This window comes from Bubalus bubalis, chromosome X (genome assembly GCF_019923935.1).
Source record: "Bubalus bubalis isolate 160015118507 breed Murrah chromosome X, NDDB_SH_1, whole genome shotgun sequence".
Lineage (NCBI taxonomy): Eukaryota > Metazoa > Chordata > Mammalia > Artiodactyla > Bovidae > Bubalus > Bubalus bubalis.
Window position 1 is genome coordinate 17,591,257 of NC_059181.1, and position 13,816 is coordinate 17,605,072.

A 13,816-nucleotide genomic window follows, 5' to 3' on the forward strand; every position below is an offset into this window, starting at 1 on the left:
CTTCTGGTTTCCTCAGTGTGCATGCCCAGCAGTGGGATTGCTGGATCATAAGGCAGTTCTATTTCCAGTTTTTTAAGGAATCTCCACACTGTTCTCCATAGTGGCTGTACTAGTTGGCATTCCCACCAACAGTGTAAGAGGGTTCCCTTTTCTCCATACCCTCTCCAGCATTTATTACTTGTAGACTTTGGATCGCAGCCATTCTGACTGGTGTCAAATGGTACCTCATAGTGGTTTTGATTTGCATTTCTCTGATAATGAGTGATGTTGAGCATCTTTTCATGTGTTAGCCATCTGTATGTCTTCTTTGGAGAAATGTCTATTTAGTTCTTTGGCCCATTTTTTGATTGGGACATTTATTTTTCTGGAGTTGAGCTGTAGGAGTTGCTTGTATATTCTCGAGATTAGTTGTTTGTCAGTTGCTTCATTTGTTATATTCTTTTATTTTTTAAAATTTATTTTAATTGGAGGCGAATTACTTTACAATATTGTAGTGGTTTTGCCATCCATTGACATGAATCAGCCATGGGTGTACATGTGTCCCCATCTTGACCCTCCCTCCCATCTCCCTCCCCATCCCATCCCTCAGAGTCATCCCACTGCACCAGCCCTGAGCACCCTGTCTCATGCATGTAACCTGGACTGGTGGTCTGTTTCGCATATGATAATATACATGTTTCAATGCTATTCTCTCAGATCATCCCACCCTCGCCTTCTCCCACAGAGTCCAAAAGAATGTTCTGTACATCTGTGTCTCTTTTGCAGTCTCGCACATAGGGTCATCGTTACCATCTTTCTAAATTCCATATATATGCGTTAATATACTGTATTGGTGTTTTTCTTTCTGACTTACTTTGCTCTGTATAATAGGCTCCAGTTTCATCCACCTCATTAGAACTGCTTCAAATGCATTCTTTTTAATAGCTGAGTAATATTCCATTGTGTGTATGTACCACAGCTTTCTTATCCAGTTGTCTGCCAATGGACATCTAGGTTGCTTCCTTAAGTCTACAAATGATATTTTGTTTTTTATTTAAGACTATTTACACTGTTGTAGTTTTTGCAGGGAGACAGTTTCTCCTTCCGTTCCACACATAACTGGAGGTATTCAGCTGTTGTTACTGTCACAGCAATGATTCCAAAATCTGTTGAGCACATGCCTCTTGATACAGGAGGTCCTCTGGATTATGAATTGCACAGGTATTTGTGGGTATAGCTTTATTCCAGCTTTCACCTTTAGGCCTCTCACCCACAGACTCCCTTTGCTAACCGTAATTTTCCTACCAGGAGTGTAAGTACATTTCACTTTTGTTTAGGTATTCATCGCCATCAATTTTTTTTTTTTAAATCCCCCCTGGAAGGTACATGATGTGATATCTCTTTAATCCACACTTCTTTGCTTACTGGACTTCGGTCTAAATTTCATTTAGGAAAAAATGGAAGTTTTTTGCATTTTCATAAGGTTGGAGTCACATTTCATTGGGTATCTCTGTCTCATTTCTTTCTCTTTTTGTCTGCACTCAACAATTCTCTTTCCTTTCATCTCTTAGGCGATGTGAATGCTGCTTCAGTGCATGTTTGTGGGGGTGGGCCTGTGTTTTCCATGATCTGTTGATTTCTCAAATAATCTAGGAATAGAACTGACATATGACATCATCTGTCTCATTTTTGATTCCCAGGCCCTTTGACAGTCATGCTCATAAAGGCTCTGACTGCTTACCTCCCACCAGTAGAATATAAGGGTCCCATTTACTAATACTGCCCTACTCCTTCTTGTCTGTATAGTTTTGGATAGTGGCCTTTTTGGTTTCAGTATTGATATCGCCTTGCTGTTTAAAATTTCGTATCACTGATAAGAAAGTAAATGAGTCACATTTCCAGAGCTTTCTTTCTAAGCATTAATTGCATTTACCTGTGGAAGTTTCCTTCCTGATCGTGTAGTTTGTTCTCGTTTTTATTTCAGTGTATGACCCCTGGCCATTTTATAAAGGTAGGTGTCATTTAGAGCCTGCCCGCCTTGTGAATCTTCAGTGTCCATCAGTCCAAGGTTTAATGTTGCTGTTCCCGAGAGCGACCAACAGGCGGCAGCACTTCTTTGGGTTCTCCTCCTGTTACTATGGTAACTGCATCTTTAGAGGCATGTGACATTTCCGCTTGAAAATGAGAGTAGAATGAGCTAGAGGAAGCCCATGGAAGCTTGAGTCTCCTTTCTTCTCAGTTTTTTTGTAGTTCATATTTCTTGTTTGACGAAGCTGATGTACAGAGTTGCCTTTGTTGTAGCTCTACCGATTCTTGCTCCCTTACATGGATACACAGAGGCATTCAGCAGTGTTTATTTCCTCCGGCCTGCTCTCAGAAAGTGTGTAGTACATCATTCTTGCTATGTCAGTCCCTGTGGATTATGTATTTGATAGCTATTTGTGGGAATCCGTGAATTTCAGCCTTCCTATGTAAGCCTTCCTCTCACCCATCCCCTTTGCTAAGCATCAGGGCGTTCCCAGCACTGGGTGTCCATCTCACCTCTGTCGGGGTACTCACTGCCAGCAGTATTGTCTTTCCCGTTTGAAAGGTAAATCCTATGACATAGCTCTAATCTGCCCTTCTTCACTGACTCTGATTATCACTACACTTGTCTGTACCTCTGACAATGATATTATTTCCTTGTTTCAATACCTGAGTCATATTCCATCGTGAGCCTGTGTCCCATTTCTTGATCCACTGATCTCTCTGTCCCTGCGTATTTTCTTTACTTTCATCTCTTAGCAATGGGAATGCCCCTGCAGTGCATGTTCTGGGGCGTGTGGTTTTAAAAATCTGTGTATTTCTGAGATGTCTTTGGAATGGAGAGGCCATGTCATACTTTCTTTCTCTTTTTATCTATAAAGGCACTTGGACAGTGATTCTTATACTGGTTCCTCCCACTGATATTCCCCCCACTACTATAAAATGATCCCCCTGACTAATGTCAACCTACCATTTCTGGTCTGGAGTGTTGTCCATGGTGGCCTTTTCCAGTGCTAAGAGTTGATGGCTCATGGCCGTTTATCTTTTGTATCTCTGATAAGAAATCCTATGGAGCACTGTTGATGGGCTTTTGGCTTTTGGAAAGCATTTTGAGTTGTATTTACCTGTTGGTGTTTTCTTCTGAGAGTTTCCGGTTTTTGTTTTTGTTTTTGTTTGTTTTTATTTACTTATTCACTTTTGGATGTGTGACTCCTGACATGTTCAAGGATAGGTGTCATGTCCAGTCCAGCATCCTTGTGAATATCAGATGTCCATCAGTGATAAGTTTCAGGCTGTGGTTACAGAGAACAGCCTCCATGCTGCAAAGTTTCCTTATTCTGTCCTCTTTTAGGTTGGCCTCTGCCACCTTGGAGCTTTTGTCAAGCCTTGTTATACATTAAAATAGAATGAGCCAGAGAATGCCACCAAACCTGGTATCTCCTCACTCTTGGATTTTATTTTAACTTAAAGTTTCTATTCTATTTAAGTTGACTGGCAAGGATGCTTTTGTTTTATGTGTACAGATTCTTGTTCCATGGCACTGAGAGTACCAGATCTATTCAGCTGTGCTTGTTTTCACCTACATGAGATTAGAAAGTATTTCAACTGCTCCTCTTGTTGAAGTAGGTTTAACGGGGATTCCATATTTTATACGTATCTTTGGGAAGAAATTAACTCCAGGCTCCATACATACCCCCTCCATCCACCAGGGTCCTCTGCTTCCCATAAGTTTCTTGCCAGGGTGGATATCCATTTAACCTTTGTCTGGGTGCTCACTGCTGTGGATTTTTGTATCTCACCTCTCCGTTACATCCCATGATGTAACTTGAATCGACCCTCCTTCACTCAGTGTGATGATCTCTGAATTTTTCTCTATCCAAAGTGAAATGGACACCCAGTGCTGGGAACACACTGATGCTTAACAAAGGGGATGGGTGAGAGGAAGGCTTACATTGGAAGTCTGAAAATCATGGATTCCCAGAAATACCTGTCAAATACATAATCCACAGGGACCAACTTAGCAAGACTGATGTACTACACACTTTCTGAGAGCAGGTCAGAGGAAATAAACTGCTCCTGAATGCCTCTGTGTACCAGTGTAAGGAAGCAAGAATCAGTATAGCTACAACAAAGGCAATTCTGTACATCAGCTTTGACAAACAAGAAATATCAACTGCAGTAAAACTGAGAAGGAAGGAGACACAAGCTTTCGGGGGCTTCCTCTAACTCATTCTACTCTCATTTACAATCAGAAATGGCGAATACCTCTAAAGATGCAATTCCCATGATAACAAGAGGAGAATCCAAAGAAATGCTGCTACCTTGTGGCCGTATTCGGGAACGGCAACCTTAAACCTTGGGCTGATGGACGTTGCCTATTCACGAGGTGGCCAGGCAGTAAATGACACCTACCCTTACAAAATGGCCAGGGTTCGCACACCGAAATAAAAACGAGAACAAACCACACAATCAGGAAGGAAACATCAACAGGTAACTGCAATTCAATGAAGAAAGATGCGTCTGGAAATGTGCCTCATTTGTTTTTTTTGTCAGTGATATGAAAATGACAGCCTTCAGAATGGGAAAAAATAATAGCAAATGAAGCAACTGACAAACAACTAATCTCAAAAATATACAGGCAACTCCTACAGCTCAACTCCAGAAAAATAAATGACCCAATCAAAACATGGGCCAAAGAACTAAATAGACATTTCTCCAAAGAAGACATACAGATGGCTAACAAACACATGAAAAGATGCTCAACATCACTCATTATCAGAGAAATGCAAATCAAAACCACTATGAGGTACCGTTTTACATCAGTCAGAATGGCTGCGATCCAAAAGTCTACAAGTAATAAATGCTGGAGAGGGTGTGGAGAAAAGGGAACCCTCTTACACTGTTGGTGGGAATGCCAACTAGTACAGCCACTATGGAGAACAGTGTGGAGATTCTTTAAAAAACTGGAAATAGAACCGCCTTATGATCCAGCAATCCCACTGCTGGGCATACACACTGAGGAAACCAGAAGGGAAAGAGACACGTGTACCCCAATGTTCATCGCAGCACTGTTTATAATAGCCAGGACATGGAAGCAACCTAGATGTCCATCAGCAGATGAATGGATAAGAAAGCTTTGGTACATATACACAATGGAGTATTACTCAGCCATTAAAAAGAACACATCTGAATCAGTTCTAATGAGGTGGATGAAACTGGAGCCTATTATACAGAGTGAAGTAAGCCAGAAAGAAAAACACCAATACAGTATACTAACGCATATATATGGAATTTAGAAAGATGGTAACAATAACCCTGAGTACGAGACAGCAAAAGAGACACTGATGTATAGATCAGTCTTATGGACTCTGTGGGAGAGGGAGAGGGTGGGGAGATTTGGGAGAATGGCATTGAAACGTATAATATCATGTATGAAACGAGTCGCTGGTCCAGGTTTGATGCATGATACAGGATGCTTGGGGCTGGTGCACTGGGACGACCCAGAGGGAGGGTATGGGGAGGGAGGAGGGAGGAAGGTTCAGGATGGGGAACACAGGTATACCTGTGGCGGATTCATTTCGATATTTGGCAAAACTAATACAATATTGTAAAGTTTAAAAATAAAATAAAATTAAAAATATTTTCCCAGTTTAAAAAAAAAAAAAAAAGAAAGAAAAGACCCTGATGCTGGAAAAGATTGAGAGCAGGAGGAGAAGGTGATGACAGAGGATGAGATGGTTTGATGGCATCACTGACTCAATGGATGTGAGTCTGAGTGAACTCCGGGAGTTTGTTATGGACAGTGAGGCCTGGCATGCTGTGGTTCATGGGGTCGCAAAGAGTCAGACACGACTGATCGACTGAACTGAACTCAACTGAATAAATGGGCAGATCTAAATAGACATTTTTCCAAAGAAGTCATACAGATAGTCAACAAACATTTGAAAAGATGCTCAACATCACAAGTTATTAGAGAAATGCAATTCAAAACTACAATGAGGTATTACTTCACACCAGTCCAAATAGCCATCATCAAAAACTCTACAAACAATAATTTGGAGAGGGTGTGGAGAAAAGGGGACCCTCTTGGACTGTCAGTGGGCATGTAAATTAGTACCACCACTATGTTGAACTGTATGGCACCTTCTTAAAAAACTAAAAATATAATCACCATATGACCTAACCCTGGGCATTTTCCTGGAGAAAACATTAATTCAAAAAGATGCATGCACCCCAATGTTCATTGCAGCACTATTTACCGTAGCCACGACATGCAACATTATTTAATCATAGCAAAAGTTAAAAAACAAACAAAACAAAACGAAAACCTTGAAGTAAACAGTCTCTAAACAAGGGGTCAAATTACTAGGTATTTGTAAAAGTAGAGGCTTAAAGATAAGTAAACAAATCAATAAGCACCTATCAGAACCATGTTCTATGTTAACATTCAAAGAGCAGAAAAGATGATTTTATACTGAAAGAATTAGGGCACCCTCAACTTTTTTTCTCCCCATCCCAGGAACTCAGAATTCTGGGTCAATGGTAAATGAGATCATGGGTGATTTTTTTCTTTCTTTGTATTTGTGTATCAACTTTACGTTTTCTCTTTCGAGCATGTATTAATTCTTTCTTTCTTTTCTTTTCTTTTTTTTTTTTACTTTACAGTATTGTATTGGTTTTGCCATATTTGCCATACATCAACATGAACCCGCCACGGGTGTACATGTGTTCCCCATCCTGAACCCCCCTCCCACCTTCCTCCCCGTACCATCCCTCTGGGTCATCCCAGTGCACCAGCCCCAAGCTTCCTGTATCCTGCATTGAACCTGGACTGGCGATTCGTTTCTTATATGATATTATACATGTTTCAATGCCATTCTCCCGAATCATCCCTCCCCCTCCCTCTCCCACAGAGTCCATAAGACTGATCTATACATCTGTGTCTCTTTTGCTGTCTCGCATACAGGGTTATCATTACCATCTTTCTAAATTCCATATATATGCATTAGTACACTGTATTGATGTTTTTCTTTCTGGCTTACTTCACTCTGTATAATCGGCTCCAGTTTCATCCACCTTATTAGAACTGATTCAAATGTATTCTTTTTAATGGCTGAGTAATACTTCATTGTGTATATGTACCACAGCTTTCTTATCCATTCATCTGCTGGTGGATATCCAGGTTGCTTCCATGTCCTGGCTATTATAAACAGTGCTGCGATGAACATTGGGGTACACGTGTCTCTTTCAATTCTGGTTTCCTCAGTGTGTATGCCCAGCGGTGGGATTGTTGGGTCGTATGGCAGTTGTATTTCCAGTTTTATAAGGAATCTCCACACTCTTATCCATAGTGGCTGTACTAGTTCGCATTCCCACCAACAGTGTAAGGAGGTTCCCTTTTCTCCACATCCTCTCCAGCATTTATTGCTTGTAGACTTTTGGATCGCAGCCATTCTGACTGGCGTGAAATGGTACCTCATTGTGGTTTTGATTTGCATTTCTCTGATAATGAGTGATGTTGAGCATCTTTTCATGTGTTTGTTAGCCACCTGTATGTCTTCTTTGGAGAAATGTCTAGTTCTTTGGCCCATTTTTTGATTGGGTCGTTTATTTTTCTGGAATTGAGCTGCAGGAGTTGCTTGCATATTTTTGAGATTAGTTGTTTATCAGTTGCTTCATTTGCTATTATTTTCTCCCATTCTGAAGGCTATCTTTTCACCTTGTTTATAGTTTCTTTTGTTAAAAATATGGAAAGTTTCACAAATTTGTGTGTCACCCTTGCGCAGGGGCCATGCTAATCTCTATCGTTCCAATTTTAGTATATGTGCTGCCAAAACGAGCACTGTATTAATTCTTAATAAAGTTATACCGTATATTTTTCAACATGTAAAGAATACATCTGGATTTTTATAAATTCCATTCATAAGAATTCTTCTATTTCTCCACTAGAGGGCAGCATAAGCACAGTATATATTTATTCATATACAGATTACATTTGGATTTTATGAATTACATTCATTACCATTCTTCTATTTCTTCACGAGAGGGCAGCAAAAGTACAGTAAATATTAATTCATACCCACACATTTTTGGCAACCTGATGTGAAGAACTGACTCATTGGAAAAGTCTCTGATGCTGGGAAAGATTGAAGGTGGGGGGAGAAGGGCACAACAGAGGATGAGATGGTTAGAAGGCATCACGGACTCGATGGACATGAGTTTGAGTAGGTGCCAGGAGTTGCTGATGGACAGAGAAGCCTGGCATGCTATAATCCATGGGGTCGCAAAGAGTCAGACACAACTGACTAACTGAACTGAACTGACTGGCATATGCATATAAAATCCTAAGACAGACTCAAAATGGACATACTATCCCAAGCGTTGTGTACAACATACGTTTTAATAATATAACTGGGAAAATAACCACAGGTGAATAATTCTATATATAGTTAAAAGTATACAAGAATCTGTACATCTACAACAATAAAGCCATTTGAGGCAACATGCATGGACCGAGAAATGATGATAACTAAGTGAAGTGAGGCACACAGAGAAAGACAAATACCAAACGATATCACTTAAATGTGGAATCTAAAATATGGTACAAATGAACATGGATATGAAACAGAAATATACTCATGGACATAGAGAACAGACTTGTGGCTTCCAAGGCAGAGAGAATTGGGGGAGCAATGGAGTAGGAGATTGGGGTTAAGAGATACAAACTAAAGTATATGGAATGGATGGACAAGCTCCTGCTGTAGAGCACAGAGAACTATATTCAGTATCCTAATATAAATCATAATGGAAAAAATATATATGGACTTCTCTGGCAGTCCATTGGTTAAGACTCCACACTTTCACTGCAGGGGATGCAGGTTCAGTCCCTGGTCAGAAGACAAATCCCACATGCTGGACAATGTAGCCAAAAAAAAAAAAAAAAGATTAAAATAATGTGTAAATACATACACACACACACAATGTATATGTACACATACATGTGTATAATAGAATCACTTTGCTGTAAAGCGGAAATTAACAGAACATTGGAAAGCAGCTGTGCTTCACTTAAAAAGTGTCATCACTGGGAAAAAAAAGATTGGTATGTTTCATTGTATGTAAAGTTTATATCCAAAGAAAACTGCTATAAAAAACATGGCTCACTACTTAATGGCAGGCTTGCAGAAATACTTAAGGAGATGCATACTGATGTCTGCAATTTACCACAAAATGCACCAAGGAAAAAGATTGATTGATGATTGGATAGAGGGATGGGAAATTGGATAGATAGATGACAAAGGAAGTATTGTAAAATGGTTACAAAAGCAGACCCCTATATATGCTGTCTACAAGAGACCCACCTCAAACTAAGGGGCACATACAGACTGAAAGTGAAGGGTTGGAAAAAGGTATTTCATGCAAATAGAGACAAGAAGAAAGCAGGAGTATTAATACTCATATGAGATAAAACAGACTTTGAAATAAGGCTGTGAAAAGAGACGAAGAAGGACACTACATAATGATCAAAGGATCAATCCAAGAAGAAGATATAATATTTATAAATATATATGCACCCAACATAGGAGCACCTCAATACATAAGGCAAATGCTAACAAGTATGAAAGGGGAAATTAACAGTAACACAATAATAGTGGGAGACTTTAATACCTCACTGACACCTATGGATAGATCAACCAAACAGAAAATTAGCCAGGAAACACAAACTTTAAATGATACAATGGGGTAGTTAGACCTAATCGATATCTATAGGACATTTCAATTTCACCTTTTTCTCAAGAGCACAGAGAACATTCTCCAGGATGGATCACATCCTGGGCGATAAATCTAGCCTTGGTAAATTCAAAAAAATCGAAATTTTAAAAGCATCTTTTCTGATCACAATGCAGTAAGATTAGTTTTCATTCCAATCCCAAAGAAAGGCAATGCTAAAGAATGCTCAAACTACACACAATTGCACTCATCTCACACACTAGTAAAGTAATGCTCAAAATTCTCCAAGCCAGGCTTCAGCAATATGTGAACCGTGAATTTCCAGATATTCATGCTCGTTTTAGAAAAGGCAGAGGAACCAGAGATCAAATTGCCAACATCCGCTGGATCATAGAAAAAGCAAGAGAGTTCCAGAAAAACATCTATTTCTGCTTTATTGACTATGCCAAAGTGTTTGACTGTGTGGATCACAAACTGTGGAAAATTCTTCAAGAGATGGGGGTACCAGACCACCTGACCTGCCTCTTGAGAAACCTATGGGCAGGTCAGGAAGCAACAGTTAGAACTGGACATGGAACAACAGACTGGTTCCAAATAGGAAAAGGAGTACATCAAGGCTGTATATTGTCAACCTGCTTACTTAATTTATAGGCAGAGTACATCATGAGAAATGAGAAACGCTGGGCTGGAAGAAGCACAAGCTGGAATCAAGATTGCCGGGAGAAATATCAGTAACCTCAGATATGCAGATGATGCCACCCTTACGGCAGAAAGTGAAGAGGAACTAGAAAGCCTCTTTATGAAAGTGAAAGAGGAGAGTGAAAAAGTTGGCTTAAAGCTCAACTTTCAGAAAACTAAGATCATGGCATCTGGTCCCATCTCTTCATGGGAAATAGATGGGGAAACAGTGGAAACAGTGTCAGACTTTATTTTTTGGAGCTCCAATATCATTGCAGATGGTGATTGCAGCCATGAAATTAAGACGCTTACTCCTTGGAAGGAAAGTTATGACCAACCTAGATAGCATATTAAAAAGCAGAGACATTACTTTGCCAACAAGTTCTGTCTAGTCAAGGCTATGGTTTTTCCAGTAGTCATGTATGGATGTAAGAGTTGGATTATAAAGAAAGCTGAGTGCTGAAGAATTGACGGTTTTGAACTGTGGTGTTGGAGAAGACTCTTGAGAGTCCCTTGGACTGCAAGGTGATCCAACCAGTACATCCTTTAGGAGATCAGTCCTGGGTGTTCATTGGAAGGACTGATGCTGAGGGTGAAACTCCAATACTTTGGCCACCTCATGAGAAGTGTTGACTTATTGGAAAAGACCCTGATGCTGGGAGGGATTGGGGGCAGGATGAGAAGGGGACAACAGAGGATGATGTGGCTGGATGGCATCACTGACTCGATGCACATGAGTTTGGGTGAATTCTGGGTGTTGGCAATGGACAGGGAGGCCTGGCGTGCTGCGATTCATGGGGTTGCAAAGAGTCGGACACGACTGAGCAACTGAACTGAACTGAATAGGAAAAAAAGATTAAAAATAGAAACATATGGAGTCTAAACAATATGCTTCTGAATAACCAATAAATCACAAAAGAAATCAAAAGAAACGAAAATATACATATAAACGAATGAAAATGAAAACATGACAACCCAAAACCTACGGCATTCAGTAAAATCAGTGCTTAGGGGAAGGCTTATAGCAATACAAGCTTACATCAAGAAATAAGAGAAAAATCAAATAAATGACATAACTTTATACTTAAAGTAACTAGAAAAAGAAGAAATTAAGAACCCCTGGGTTAGTAGAAGGAAAGAAATCATAAAAATTAGTGCAGAAACAAATAAAAAAGAAGCAAAGGGCACTATAGCAAAAATCAACAAAACTAAAAGCTGGTTCTTTCAGAAGATAAATAAAACAGACAAACCATTAGCCAGATTCATCAAGAAAAAAAGGGAGAAGAATCATATCAACAAAGTTAGAAATGAAAAGGGAGAAATAAAAACAGACAACTCAGAAATACAAAGGATCATAAGAGACTACTATCAGCAGTTATATGACAATAAAACGGACAACTTGGAGGAAATGGACAAACACTCAGAAAAGTATAACCTTCCAAAACTGAACCAGGAAGAAACAGAAAATCTTAACAGATCCATCAGAAGCACAGAAATCAAAACTGTAATAAAAAATCTCCCAACAAACAAAAGCCCAGGACCAGATGGCTTCACAGGTGAATTCTACCAAAAATTGAGAGAAGAGCTAACACCTCTCCTACTCACACTCTTTCAGAAAATTTCAGAGGAGGGTAAACTTCCAAACTCATAATATGAGGCCTCCGTCACCATAATCCCCAAACCAAAGATGCTGTAGAAAAAGAAAACTATAGTCCAATATCACTGATGAACCTAGATGAAAAATCCTCAACAAAATTCTAGCAAACAGAATCCAACAACATATTAAAAAGATCAGACATCATGACCAAGTGGGCTTTATCCCAGGGATGCAAGGATTCTTCAATATTCACAAATCAATGAATGTAATACACCACTTAACAAATGGAAAAATAAAACCCATATGATTATCTCCATAGATTCAGAGAAAGCCTTTGACAAAAGTCAACATCCATTTATGTTAAAAGCCCTCCAGAAAGAAGACATAGAAGGAACATACCTCAACATAATAAAAGCCATATATGATAAACCCACAGCAAACATTATCCTCAATGGCGAAAATTTGAAAGCATTTCCCCTAAAGTCAGGAACAAGACAAGGGTGCCCACTGTCTCCAATACTACTCAACATAATTTTTGAAGTTTTAGCCACAGCAATCAGAGAAGAAAAATAAATTAAACGGAATCTAGATCGGAAAAGAAGAAGTAAAACTATCATTGTTTGCAGATGACATGATCCTCTACATAGAAAACCCAAAGACACCACCAGAAAATAACTAAAGCTAATCTTTAGCATATTTAAAAGCAGAGACATTACTTTGCCAACAAAGGCCCGTCTAGTCAAGGCTATGGTTTTTCCAGTAGTCATGTATGGATGTGAGAGTTGGACTGTGAAGAAAGCTGAGCACCGAAGAATAGATGCTTTTGAACTGTGGTGTTGGAGAAGACTCTTGAGAGTCCCATGGACTGCAAGGAGATCCAACAAGTCCATTCTGAAGGAGATCAGCTCTTGGTGTTCTTTGGAAGGAATGATGCTAAAGCTGAAACTCTAGTACTTTGGCCACCTCATGTGAAGAGTTGACTCATTGGAAAAGACTCTGATGCTGGGAGGGATTGGGGGCAGGAGGAAAAGGGGATGACAGAGGATGAGATGGCTGGATGGCATCACCGACTTGATGGACGTGAGTTTAAGTGAACTCCAGGAGTTGGTGATAGACAGGGAGGCTTGGCATGCTGCAATGCGTGGGGTTATAAAGAGTCGGACATGACTGAGCGACTGAACTGAACTGAATCTATGAATATAGTAAATCTGCAGGATATAAAATTAACACACAGAAATCCCTTGCATTCCTATACACTAACACAGAGAAAACAGAAAGAGAAATCAAGGAAACAATCTCTTTAACCATTGCAATGAAAAAAATAAAATATTTAGTAATAAATCTACCTTAAGAAACAAAAGACCTATGTATAGAAAACTTTAAAACACTGATGAAAGAAATAAAAGATGACACAAATATATGGAGAAGTATACCATGTTTACGGACCTGAAGAATCAATGTAGTGAAAATGGGTGTACTACCCAAAGCAATTTATAGATTCAATGCAAGCCCTATGAAGCTACCAATGGTATTTTTCAGAGAACTAGAGCAAATAATTTCACAATGTGTATGGAAATACAAAAAACCTCGACTAGCCAAAGCAATCTGGAGAAAGAAGATGGAACTGGAGGAATCAACCTGCTTGACTTCAGACTAAACTACAAAGCTACAGCCATCAAGACAGTATGATATTGGCACAAAGACAGAAATATAGATCAATGGAACAAAATACAAAGCCCAGGGATAAATCCACCCACCAATGGACACCTTATCTTTGACAAAGGATGCAAGAATATACAGTGGAGA

General features: G+C 39.5%; 1 non-coding gene across 1 annotated transcript; it reads right to left on the reverse strand.

Moving 5' to 3' along the window:
• Positions 1 to 7,745: 7,745 nt before the first annotated feature.
• On the reverse strand, positions 7,746 to 7,847 carry LOC112582468. Its single transcript, XR_003106997.1, has one exon. It is a non-coding gene; the product is annotated as a U6 spliceosomal RNA (small nuclear RNA).
• Positions 7,848 to 13,816: the final 5,969 nt, after the last annotated feature.